Source organism: Alnus glutinosa, chromosome 4 (genome assembly GCF_958979055.1).
Source record: "Alnus glutinosa chromosome 4, dhAlnGlut1.1, whole genome shotgun sequence".
In the NCBI taxonomy this organism is placed as follows: Eukaryota; Viridiplantae; Streptophyta; class Magnoliopsida; order Fagales; family Betulaceae; genus Alnus; species Alnus glutinosa.
Genome location: NC_084889.1, coordinates 18,625,120 through 18,636,318, shown reverse-complemented (window position 1 = coordinate 18,636,318; position 11,199 = coordinate 18,625,120).

The window sequence follows — 11,199 nt, the reverse complement described above, 5'->3', positions numbered from 1 at the left end:
AAACAGTTTTAAAAAATTCAAACAATTCCCCGGCAACGGCGCCAAAAACTTGGTGTGAATTTTAATTGTACTCGCAAGTGCACGAATCGTTTGCAATAAAAGGGTTTTGCAAGTGCGAGATCGATCCCACAGAGAATTGTGTTCTTGAAAACAAATTTATGACTAAATTAATTAAATCTTAACCCAGTTCCAAAAAAACGTTTGATTTTTTATAAAAAGAAAAACAACATAATGTAAATAAAGTAAAATAAAACAAAAGAAAAGGTACTAAGGTTTTGGAATCCACACCCATCAAATCATAGCAACATATTCTCATGTTCATCAATACAGATCCGAAGTTCTCATCATACAACTCTTATGTATGTTTTACTATGCTTAAAAAAAATCATTAAATCATTCAATGAATCCGTTCTTTGCACAAATCACAAAAGATATCCGGTTTAAACCAAATCATCAAATGTATCCATAGAACGAAACACAATGAATATCCAACGTTTTGATAAATAAAAACCCAAGCAATCAATTCAATGAAACTATCTCAAATCATCACATGTATCCGTAAATCACAATAGATATCCAAGAATCATTCCACAAATTGAAAAGAAGTAAAACATTGAAAAAATTAAACCAAATAAAATCGGATAGTATAAACTTACATGAAAATATTGTTGCTCTTTAATGGTGAGACTTCATCCTCAACCTTAGTTGAAAAATTAGCTACACATGACTATGAAAAATAAATTCTAAACTAAAGAAAAACTAAACTAAAAAGAAAAGAATATATGTGGTCTCTAGCTTCTCCCTTTTTTCTTGAGCCTTAGAGTTTTATTTATAGGGAGAAAACAAATCTTAGAAGCCCTAGAATTCCTAGAAAAATCGGAGGTTAGTCTCCAAGTTTGAGTAGGAGACTCAAAACTCAATCCAAGAAGGAAAATGACTCCAAATCCGTCCAGATTTGCGGCCTTTTATTACGGGGCACTTTTGGCATAGCAGACGTCCGAATTAGGAAAATCCTATTTCATAAGGATTTGAAGAAAATGGAGTTAGCTTTCTAAAACCACTTGATTCACTTCAATCGGATGCTTGACCTGAAAGTTATGGCTAAAATTCTATGACATATGCAAAATCTAAAATTTAGTCCAATCCGATTTTGACTCCAATTAGAGAAATTTCGATTTAGTCATCTCCTTGATTTGGTTGAACAAAACCACATCTTCTAGGTCTTCTTAAAGTGTGCTTTCTTTCACCTTAAAGCTATTGTTTTCTCTCAATGACCTGCAAAATACTAAAATACCAAAACTAACAAAAAACATTAGAAAATAACAAAACTAAAGGTTTAGTAAATGCAAATTAAGGGGTCCACATATGCAATATTTGACACTCATCAAGTCTCTTAAAGCTTATTAAGAGGAGCTTTCAGATGTTAACAAATTGCGGCACCATTAGACATTAACAATGTATTTAGCCAATACTACCCTCAGTAAGTATTTTATACTTACAGACCTTTTGTGCAATCTCAGATCATCATCTGCATCAAATACATACATACGTGCATAGAAGGTCAATATTACTTTTTTAGAAATTCGTGCCAAAACATGAACCTTAATCACACAACATTATTACCATAAATTAATTAACTTAATAACTCTAGGGACAATAATCAACTATAAATCAATTAACCGAATTTAACAAAATATACTCAATCAACTAAACCATGAAAATCATATTTTATTACTTTTGAAAATAACCTTTATTCCAAAGCTTTACAACTAATCAAGTACTTAAATTAAACAACATCTAAGATGTTAATTTAGAACATTCAACACAACTGCATATCATTAGAGCATGAATACATAGTATTAATATCACAATCAATTAACCCAATCAGCAAAATCACACATAAATATATACATCATAGGACATCATTATTATCACCCATTAGAGTCATGTCTAAACATGAATCCTATTTATATACATAGAGATATAATTATCGTTTTAGTTTGAAAAGCCATTTATATCTATAAACACTTAACATAACATGTTTTAGTCTTAATATTTACTTAATTAATTAGCAAATCAATACCCTAGAATAATATCCAATCTAGTGATTCAATAATTATTAACAATTGAGTACAATCCAAAAATTACAAAGATTACATGGCTAAAATTATTAAATCATAACTCCTTAACAAACCCGGGTGATTTGAGAACTCAACAATCACTGTTTAATTAATTTTGAAAGCTTAACCTCAACTCGATTGATTAACAATGAATCATGTCCTCTCTCTCTCTCTCTGCCCTAGGAGCGGCGCGTGAGAGCACGTTACGTTAGGGGTTTGCCCTGTTTCGCCTATCAGACTTCCGGTTGCTGTGCGGGGATAGTTTCTTGAGCATTAGGTGTTTGTGGGTTGCGCTAGTAGCTCGCGTAGGGGTGTCAGCCGGTGGGTTTTGTGACTGTGTGGCTCCTTTCCATCGAAAATGTGATCGTTCTCTGGGTCGGCCGCTTAGGTTCCGGGTGTTCTTTGGGATGGAGTTTAGTTTTATCGTGGAGTCGAAGACTTTTGTCTTCTCGGTTCTGGATGGGGCGTCGACGCTGAGGGTGGGGGAGAAGAGAAAGAGCTTCTTCGGTGAATTTTTCATCAGTCCTTCGTGCTCTGAGTGGTTGGCTTTGACGATTGAGATACTTGTGGGTTATCCGGAAGATCAAGCCTTCATCAAATCTTTCAGGGAAGGATCGAGAGTCTTGATTGCTCGGAGAGGGTGTAACCAAGTAGGCCGTTTCTTAGAGGCAACTTCTTTTGGGATGGGTGGCCGGAAAGGGTTTATACTGATTCCTGAGGGACGTGGAGGGTGGGGATGGATCAAATTCTCCGACGAGCTGAGAAAGGCCTCTGATTCCTTCTCTGCTTCAGTGGGCGGGGGGGTCTGGGTCCTTGCATGAGTCGGTGGAGAATAAGGGGAAGGTAGTTGAGGATTGGCCGGTTTTGGTTCCTTTCTCGAAAGGGCCTTCCTTTGTGGAGGTGTTGAAGGCAAGCTCGGTCTCTGTCGTGAAGAAGGTGCCTGTAATGGGGGGTCGTTTTTCCGGGAGTAAGGTCGTGCCAGTGGAACATTGTGAGCTTGACTTTCTTTCGACGATGAGGGTGTTAGATGCAGATCTGAGGTCAGCGTTGGACTGTTCTACTTTGGAGTCGTACGATCCGGTGGGTAAAGACCAGCCTTGCCGTCCGCTGGTTAAGTCTTATCCTCCACGTGCGAGTTTGAAATTTCAAAGTTACGCACATGGAGTAAGTGGGTCATAGGTTTCAACTTGGATTTGGGCCTGGCTGCTAAGAAGCTTCTGGGCCTGCTTGAAAGGAATGGACTGAGACGAAAGGGCTTGCGCTTGGGTTGCTTTATGCCAAATCATAGTTTCTCCCGGTCGTCATTGCCGGAGACGACATTGGTGGCTTCTTCTGGGCTATGTGATCACATTCTATCGGAGATGGTGTTTCCCTGTGGGGGTCCTTTGTGCGGAGACAGATCTAGAAGAGATCTCCGTCTCTTCTTTTCCTTCTCTCTCAGGGGCCTCTGAGTTGGGGAAGAAGCTTCGTTCTTCCCCCTCCCCCTTGCTGCAGAGCCGCCCATTTAAGCAATACTACAAGAGGGCTAGGGAGATCAGGGCAGGGCAGACTGTGGTATGGAATGATGGGTTAATCTAACTCTTTGGTAGCCTCAAAGCTGTCCGCAGAACCTGGTCTTTTTAAGGAGACGGGTGGAGAGTTTCATGCGAAAAAGAAGACTCAGACTCCAGCTAAACAGGGGCTTTTTAGGAAAGGTTTTCTCAATCTTCTCCCGATTGTTTCTATCCCTCCCGTTTTGCTGCGGGAGGTCAAGGACGTTGGGGTGGTTGGTCCTTCCTCTCCTCCGAGTGGCTGCATCTTTCCTTGTTCCGTGGAGGGAAATGGATTCTCCCATTCTCAGAGTTGGCCTGTTGGTTTTGATCATAATGGGGAGATCGTAGTTTGGGAGGAGGAGGAAGATGATTATTGGGATGGTTTGCCCTTGGATTGGGCTTTGGAAGGGGCTTCTGGGGAGGAGGCCCTGGCAATTAGGGATGCCATGGAAGAAAAGTTTCAGCGGGAGAAAATGATTGAGCGTCAAAAGTCTAAAGGAAAAAGGGAGCTTCTAAACCTGCATAGCTCCATCAATTATGGTGATGTGAAAGATCCCACTAGGAGTAGGAAAGGCAAGGCACATTTGTTGTAGGTTTGTGCGCCTTGGTGGGTGGTGGGTTGTTTTGTTCTTAGTTGGGTTATTTTTTATGGGTGGTGGGTTGTATTTTTCTTTGGTGGGTGGTGGGTTGTTTTGTTCTTGTTGGTTCTATTAGGTTTTTGTGGGTGAGCTTTGGTTTTTCCTGTGTATACTGCCTGTGTACCTAGGGGCGCCTTACGCTTTCATTAATAAAGTCTTTTTACTTATAAAAAAAAAAACAATGAATCCTATCCAAAACATCAAATCCTAGAACATTACTAGCAACCGGTTACAATACCACACCGTGATCATTAACAACCAAACATCTTTTAAAACTCATCAAAATCCCAACCATAAAACCAATTACCAATTACCAACTTCCACATAATTACTCACACTTACAGCAAAACCCCTTCTAAATAACCGTCAACACTAGCTCAAAACACATAATATTAAAACATCAAGGCATCTGAATAATTCCTAAGCATAATAAAACAGCCCAAAATATCCATTCGGTCAAACCATTGAAGACTACCCCAAAAGTCATCAACCTAAAATATCCACAATTAGCCAATAACAAAATAGGGAAGCATTACAAAGTAAAACATCAATATATCACACAATCGGATAACCACTAAAATCAGAGGAACAAATTTCTGTTTCAAGACAACATGGCTAACACTACTCAGTCAAAAACCCATACGGCTAAAACATGGAAATATTATGCTATACACAGGTTCGGCCAATACTAACACAAAACAGGAACACTCCAAAACACCCATACAAAAATTAGTGAAGATACGGCTGAGTAGGGGTACATGGTCAGAATAACAACTAATCACCAAATTTCAAAACCAATACCCGGCCGAAGCCTCTAGTCGAAAAACAGGGAAGACACAAGCAAAACCCATAGCTGAAATTTACAAATTTTCAACCCATGTTGGGGATAAAATCAACACCGAGGACACGTGGATCCTGACCTTGAGTCACCTCGGTGTTATATCTCGGACATTCATCGTGACCCTGTATAGAAGGATTGTCACGGTATGATAACACCTCGGACCTACCGAACTCAACAACTGTGCGAAATATCCCGAGATCTCCTAGTATGGTCGGAGCGAACATATCTCCGATATTTACACCTTGGCGAAATATCTCAAGATCTCCTAGTATGATCGGAGCGAACATATCTCGAATATTTACACCTTGGCAAAATATCCCAAGATCTCCTAGTATGATCGGAGCGAACATGTCTCGGATATTTATGTCTCGGAGGATTGGTCGAAGCACACTACAACAGTCTCTGAGGTATCTTCTTAAACTCGACTAATAAGTGATTAAATGTTAACAGAGCACTGGCATGAGTCCATCCCTGAAGCCAGAACGCTGCACAGTAGGACAAGGCCCATATCCCGGAAGCCTAGAGGCTAATCTTTATCCCATAATTAGTGGGATAAGGCCGTAATGGTATAGAACAACGATTAAAGAAGCAGAGTGCTATCCAATCCGGACTCTACTGTTTATTCAAATCTCCTGAAGATAAGGTCAAGATTCAAACCCACTGGGACTTAAACTCCTAGTCCAATTGGGTTTCAAGAGTCCCAGTAGGTCTGTAACGTAACCATAAGCCTATAGATAAGACTGTTACGCTAGGTATGAAAACACACAGATTCTCTGAATCTTTGAGATTACTGATATTCTCCAGAAAATTGGTTCGACCTGACTTAGGCATCGGAGTGGGCGTAGTCGGTAACCTCGACTAGTCGTTTGTTATTTTGCAGGTTTCGAGGTAGGCTGATCGAGGGAAACAACGAATCACCAAGCGACACGTCACCATACCGGAAACTATGCCAACAGTTTGGAGCTGTCTGTGGGAACGAAGAATTGTTCTTACGAAAAATAAATCCGTGATGGTGACTACTCGACGTTCTAATCCGGTTCAAGACGAAATCCAAGAAGAAGCGCGACGCCCTAATCTAGGCCTAGATGATACCCGTGGAGAAGCAGAGTCTGCTGGTCCAGAGGCCAGAATAACCCAGCTGAGCCAACAGTTGGCTCAGGAGCAGAAGAATGTGGAGGACTTGCTGGCTCAGAATGCCTTACTGATAGCTGCTCAGACTCCACCACCATTGAATCATGATGCGGTTGAAGGAACAAATCCTAATGGAAACCCGGAAGGGTCAGGGGAGAGAGGCGAGTAGCGGATCAAGGACCGTGTGGAGCCTATTAACCCGGTTCCACCCCTACCAACGGATGCTGAAAGAAGGTTGCAGCAGATGGTCCTGGACTTGAACGCAAAGTATGATGCATTGTCAAGAAATATGGATCAGAAGCGCGATGGGAAAGAGTCTCTCGTGGATAACCTCTTCTAGCATAAGGAGTCTATATTTACCGAAGAAGTATCCAACTTCGACCTACCCGGAAGGTTTAAGGTACCCGATATCTCTGTTTTCTCAGGTAGTGAAGACCCAGTGGAGTATCTGGATAATTTTCGATCTCACGTGTCCTTACATAAGACACCCGACGCTAAGGCGTACCGGGCTTTTCCCCTCACCTTGTCTGGAAAAGGCCCGAGACTAGCTCAGAAACCTTCCCCCAAGGTCAATTGATAATTTCGATACCCTAGGTAGGAGGTTCCTGGCCCAGTTTTGTCCGGAAGGATCAAGAGGAAACCCCGAGGGTATCTACTCTCCGTACGACAGGGGCCAAACGAATCTTTGAAGGATTATTTGTGGAGGTTCAACCAGGAGAAGTTGGGGACGGAAAGCGCGCTAGACGATTTCATTTATGGTGCAATTTTCCAAGGACTGAAGAAAGATGGACCATTGATGGCTGACTTGGCGTTGAAACCCCCGAAGGATCTCCATACCTTTATGGTAAAGGTGGACAATTACATTAATCAGGAGGAAACGCTTCGAGCCCTTCTCGGTGATTCTCAGCAGCAACATCAGCCTTCCACCGAGAAACCCAAGAAAAAGAAGAATCCCTAGGCCACACAGGATGCAAGTCCCGGGGAGTACAAGAAGGCAAAGAAGAATTTCGGAGATTACAAGTGGACTCCATTAAATGCCTCTCTCACTAAGGTGCTTATGGAACTCAAAAAAGATCCAAACTACCAGAGGCCGAGGCCCATCTCAGGAAATCTGCCTCCACGCTTGGCTCACAAATACTGTGCCTTCCAAATTCATATGGTCACCTGACCGAGCAGTGTGTATCACTGAGACAATTGATTGAGAAGTTCATCGAAAATGGGAAGTTAGTCCGATTTCTCATTAATGAGAGAAACCAACAGAAGCATGACCAATATCCGAGGCCTAGAAGAGAAGAAGATCGGAATGAAAGGAGAAACTATCAACCGAGGCAGGAAGAGAGGAGGTAGAAGCAAATAACCAGCACCTCGGCCTCGAGAGGAAGAAAGAAGGGAAAGAAGCAGGAGTAGAGCTTGGCTGGAGCAGCAAGGCAACCTTCCCATCACTCATACCATCTCGGGAGGATTTGGAGGTGGATGAGAGTCCAATTCGGCTTGGAAGGCTTATGCCAGGCAGCTGGATGATTTCGAAGTGTATTCAGTCCAAAAGCCCCCTAAGTCTCGAAAATGTAACCCTATGGTTGTAGGGTTTTCGGATGATGATTATGCTGGAGTTTCTCTTCCGCACACAGACGCCCTTGTGGTCACTCTAACAATAGTGAATTATCAGACTCGACGGATCCTTGTTGACACAGGGAGTTCGGCCGATATTCTATTTAAGTTAGCCTTTAACTACATGGGAGTCCCACGGGAGAAAGTGGTCCCGGTCTCATGCCACTTATTGGGTTCCTTGGAGAGAAGGTGCTGCCTCTCGGTTCGATTGATCTCCCTGTGACGGCAGGGACTTATCAGAGGCAAAAGGTCATCATGGTGAAATTCCTGATAGTAGATAGAGTTTCAGCCTATAACGCCATTATCGGAAGGACATCTCTCAACGACTTAAAAGCTGTGACCTCCACACCACATCTCAGTATGAAGTTCCCGACAGAAGAAGGAGTTGGAGTGGTTAAAGGAGACCAGAAGGAGGCTTGACGTTGTTACAACTTGTTCCTGAAAAGCACCCTGAGGCAGCACAATCTGGGTGAGAAAGCTAAGGAGGACGGGAAATAGCAATCATCGTTGAGGGAGCCTGTGGAAGGCTTGGAGGAGTTCGAAATAGGTGATCCAGGAAAGAAAGTCGTATAGGCTCACAACTCCCCCAACTCGTGAAGGAAGATCTGGTGGTGTTTTTGAGGCGCAATAGTGATGTATTCACCTGGAGCCATGAAGATATGCCAGGGATTGATCCCTCGGTCATTGTCCATAAGCTGAATGTGGACACGAATCATCGGCCAGTGAAACAGAGAAGAAGAACTTTTGCCGCTGAACGAAATCAAGCTATTGCAGAAGAGGTAGAGAAGTTGTTGAAAGCCAGATTTATCCAGGAGGTGGATTACCCCTAGTGGCTGGACAATATGGTACTGGTAAAGAAGTCTAATTGCAAGTGGAGGATGTGCGTAGATTTCACTGACTTGAATAAGGCATGCCCGAAGGATAGTTTTCCTTTGCCTCGGATTGATCTGTTGGTAGATTCGACGTCCGGGCATGAGCTCTTAAGCTTCATGGACGCTTTCTCGGGATACAGACAGATCTACATGGAAGAAGAAGATCAAGAAAAAACTGCTTTCCTCACAGACCGAGGACTCTACTGTTATAAGATGATGCCTTTCGGTTTGAAGAACGCGGGAGCCATTTATCAGCGACTAGTGAACAGGATGTTTCAGAGTCAAATTGGCAGAAACGTTGAGGTGTACGTAGATGACATGCTAGTTAAAAGTATCTGGGCAGCCAAACACATAGAAGACCTCCGAGAAACTTTCCAGACTTTGAGAAAGTACAAGATGAAGCTTAACCCTATGAAGTGTGCCTTCGGAGTTTCTTTAGGAAAATTTTTGGGGTTCATGGTATCACAGAGGGGTATCGAAGCAAATCCAGGGAAGGTCAAGGCTGTCCTTGAGATGGAGGCACCGAGAACAACGAAACAACTCCAACGGCTGATAGGAAGAATTGCAGCCTTGAATCGATTCATTTCATGATCAACTGATAAGTGCCTTCCCTTCTTTAAAATTTTGAGAAAAGTGTTTACCTGGAGTGAGGAATGTGAGGAGGCTTTCGAAAAGTTAAAGGAATACTTAACGAACCCTCCATTGTTGAGCCGCCCTACTGAAAGGGAAATACTCTATCTCTATTTGGCAGTATCCCCCTCAGCAGTAAGCTCGGCTTTAGTTAGAGAAGATGCAGGGATTCAAAAACCAGTCTACTTTACGAGTAAGACACTTCACGGAGCAGAGGAAAGATATCCTCGGATCGAAAAGTTGACGTTCGCTTTGATTGTCTCGGCCAGGAGATTGAGGCCATACTTTCAGGCTCATGCTATTCGAGTCTTAACGGAGTATTCGATGAAGAAGGTTCTGCAAAAGCCTGACCTCTCGGGAAGGTTAGTCAACTGGGCAATGGAACTAGGACAATTCGATATCGAGTTTCATCCTCGGACAACTATCAAGGGGCAGGTTCTGGCAGATTTCTTAGTAGAATTTTGCAACATCCCCGAAGCTGAAAAACTTCCAAAAGAATTAACCTGGGTCTTGTATGTGGATGGTTCCTCGACACGGGCCAGAAGCGGGGTAGGTGTCCTCCTCAGGAATCCTGAAGGTCAAGAGTTCGGTTTTGCTATAAAATTGGACTTTGTCACAATGAATAATGAAGCAGAATATGAAGCCGTAATAGCAGGTTTGGCATTATCTCGAGAGATGGGAGCAACTAATGTTGAAATCCGAAATGATTCTCAAGTAGTGGTGGGCCAAGTTCAAGGACAATTTGAAACACAAGAAGATCGAATGGCCAGATATCTGGACCAGGTGCGCCAATTCCAATCTTATTTTGGAAGGGAAGTTATCACAAAGATACCTTGGGAGGAAAATATCCGAGCAGATGAATTCTCGACGATTGCATCAGGAACAGATGAAGAGATTGAAGCGTCAAGACGGCAGATTATTGTTTTGACGGAGCCGTCGATAACCCCGAAGACTAACGTCATGGAAGCCGATACAACGCCGAACGAACCAGAATGGGCTACAGAGATTATTCAGTTTCTGTGAAACGGGTTGTTACCCGAAGACAAGGTTGCGGCTCGGAAGGTAAAGATTCAAGCAACACGGTTTTGCCTCCTCGGAGAAGTACTGTATAAAAGGGGATACTCCGAACCCCTGCTTAAATGCCTCTCTAAGACCGAGGCGGATTATGTTCTTAAGGAAATCCATGAAGGTGTGTGCGGAAACCATTCGGGAGGAAGGATGCTGTCACAAAAGACCATCCGAGCAGGTTATTAATGGCCTACGATTAGTAAGGATTCAGCTCTTCTTGTAAAGCATTGTGACAAATGCCAGAGGTTCTCAAGAATTATGAAGACAGTGCCCGAGAAGCATACTCCCCTCACTTCTCCATGGCCATTTGCGAAATGGGGGGTAAATATTGTCGGCCCAATGACTATAAGGAAAGGGGGTCGGAAGTTCTTAGTTGTAGCTGTAGACTATTTTACTAAATGGGTAGAAGCAGAAGCGTTAGCAACTATAACTACAACGAACATCACAAGTTTCCTTTGGAAGTCGGTGGTGTGTCGGTTCGGAATCCCTTATGCTTTTGTCACAGACAATGGGAAGTAGTTTGACTGTGAACCATTCCGGAGGTGGTGTTCAGAACTTTGTATCCGAAACTACTATGCCTCGTACTATATCCAAAGGCGAACAGGCAGGTAGAGGCGACAAACAAGACCCTGGTAAGGACATTGAAGAAAAAGCTCGAAAAGAAGAAAGGAGCATGGGTTGAATATGTTCCAGAGGTGCTCTGGTCGTACCGAACCACAAGAAGAACTCCAACAGGCGAGATGCCATTTTCACTCACCT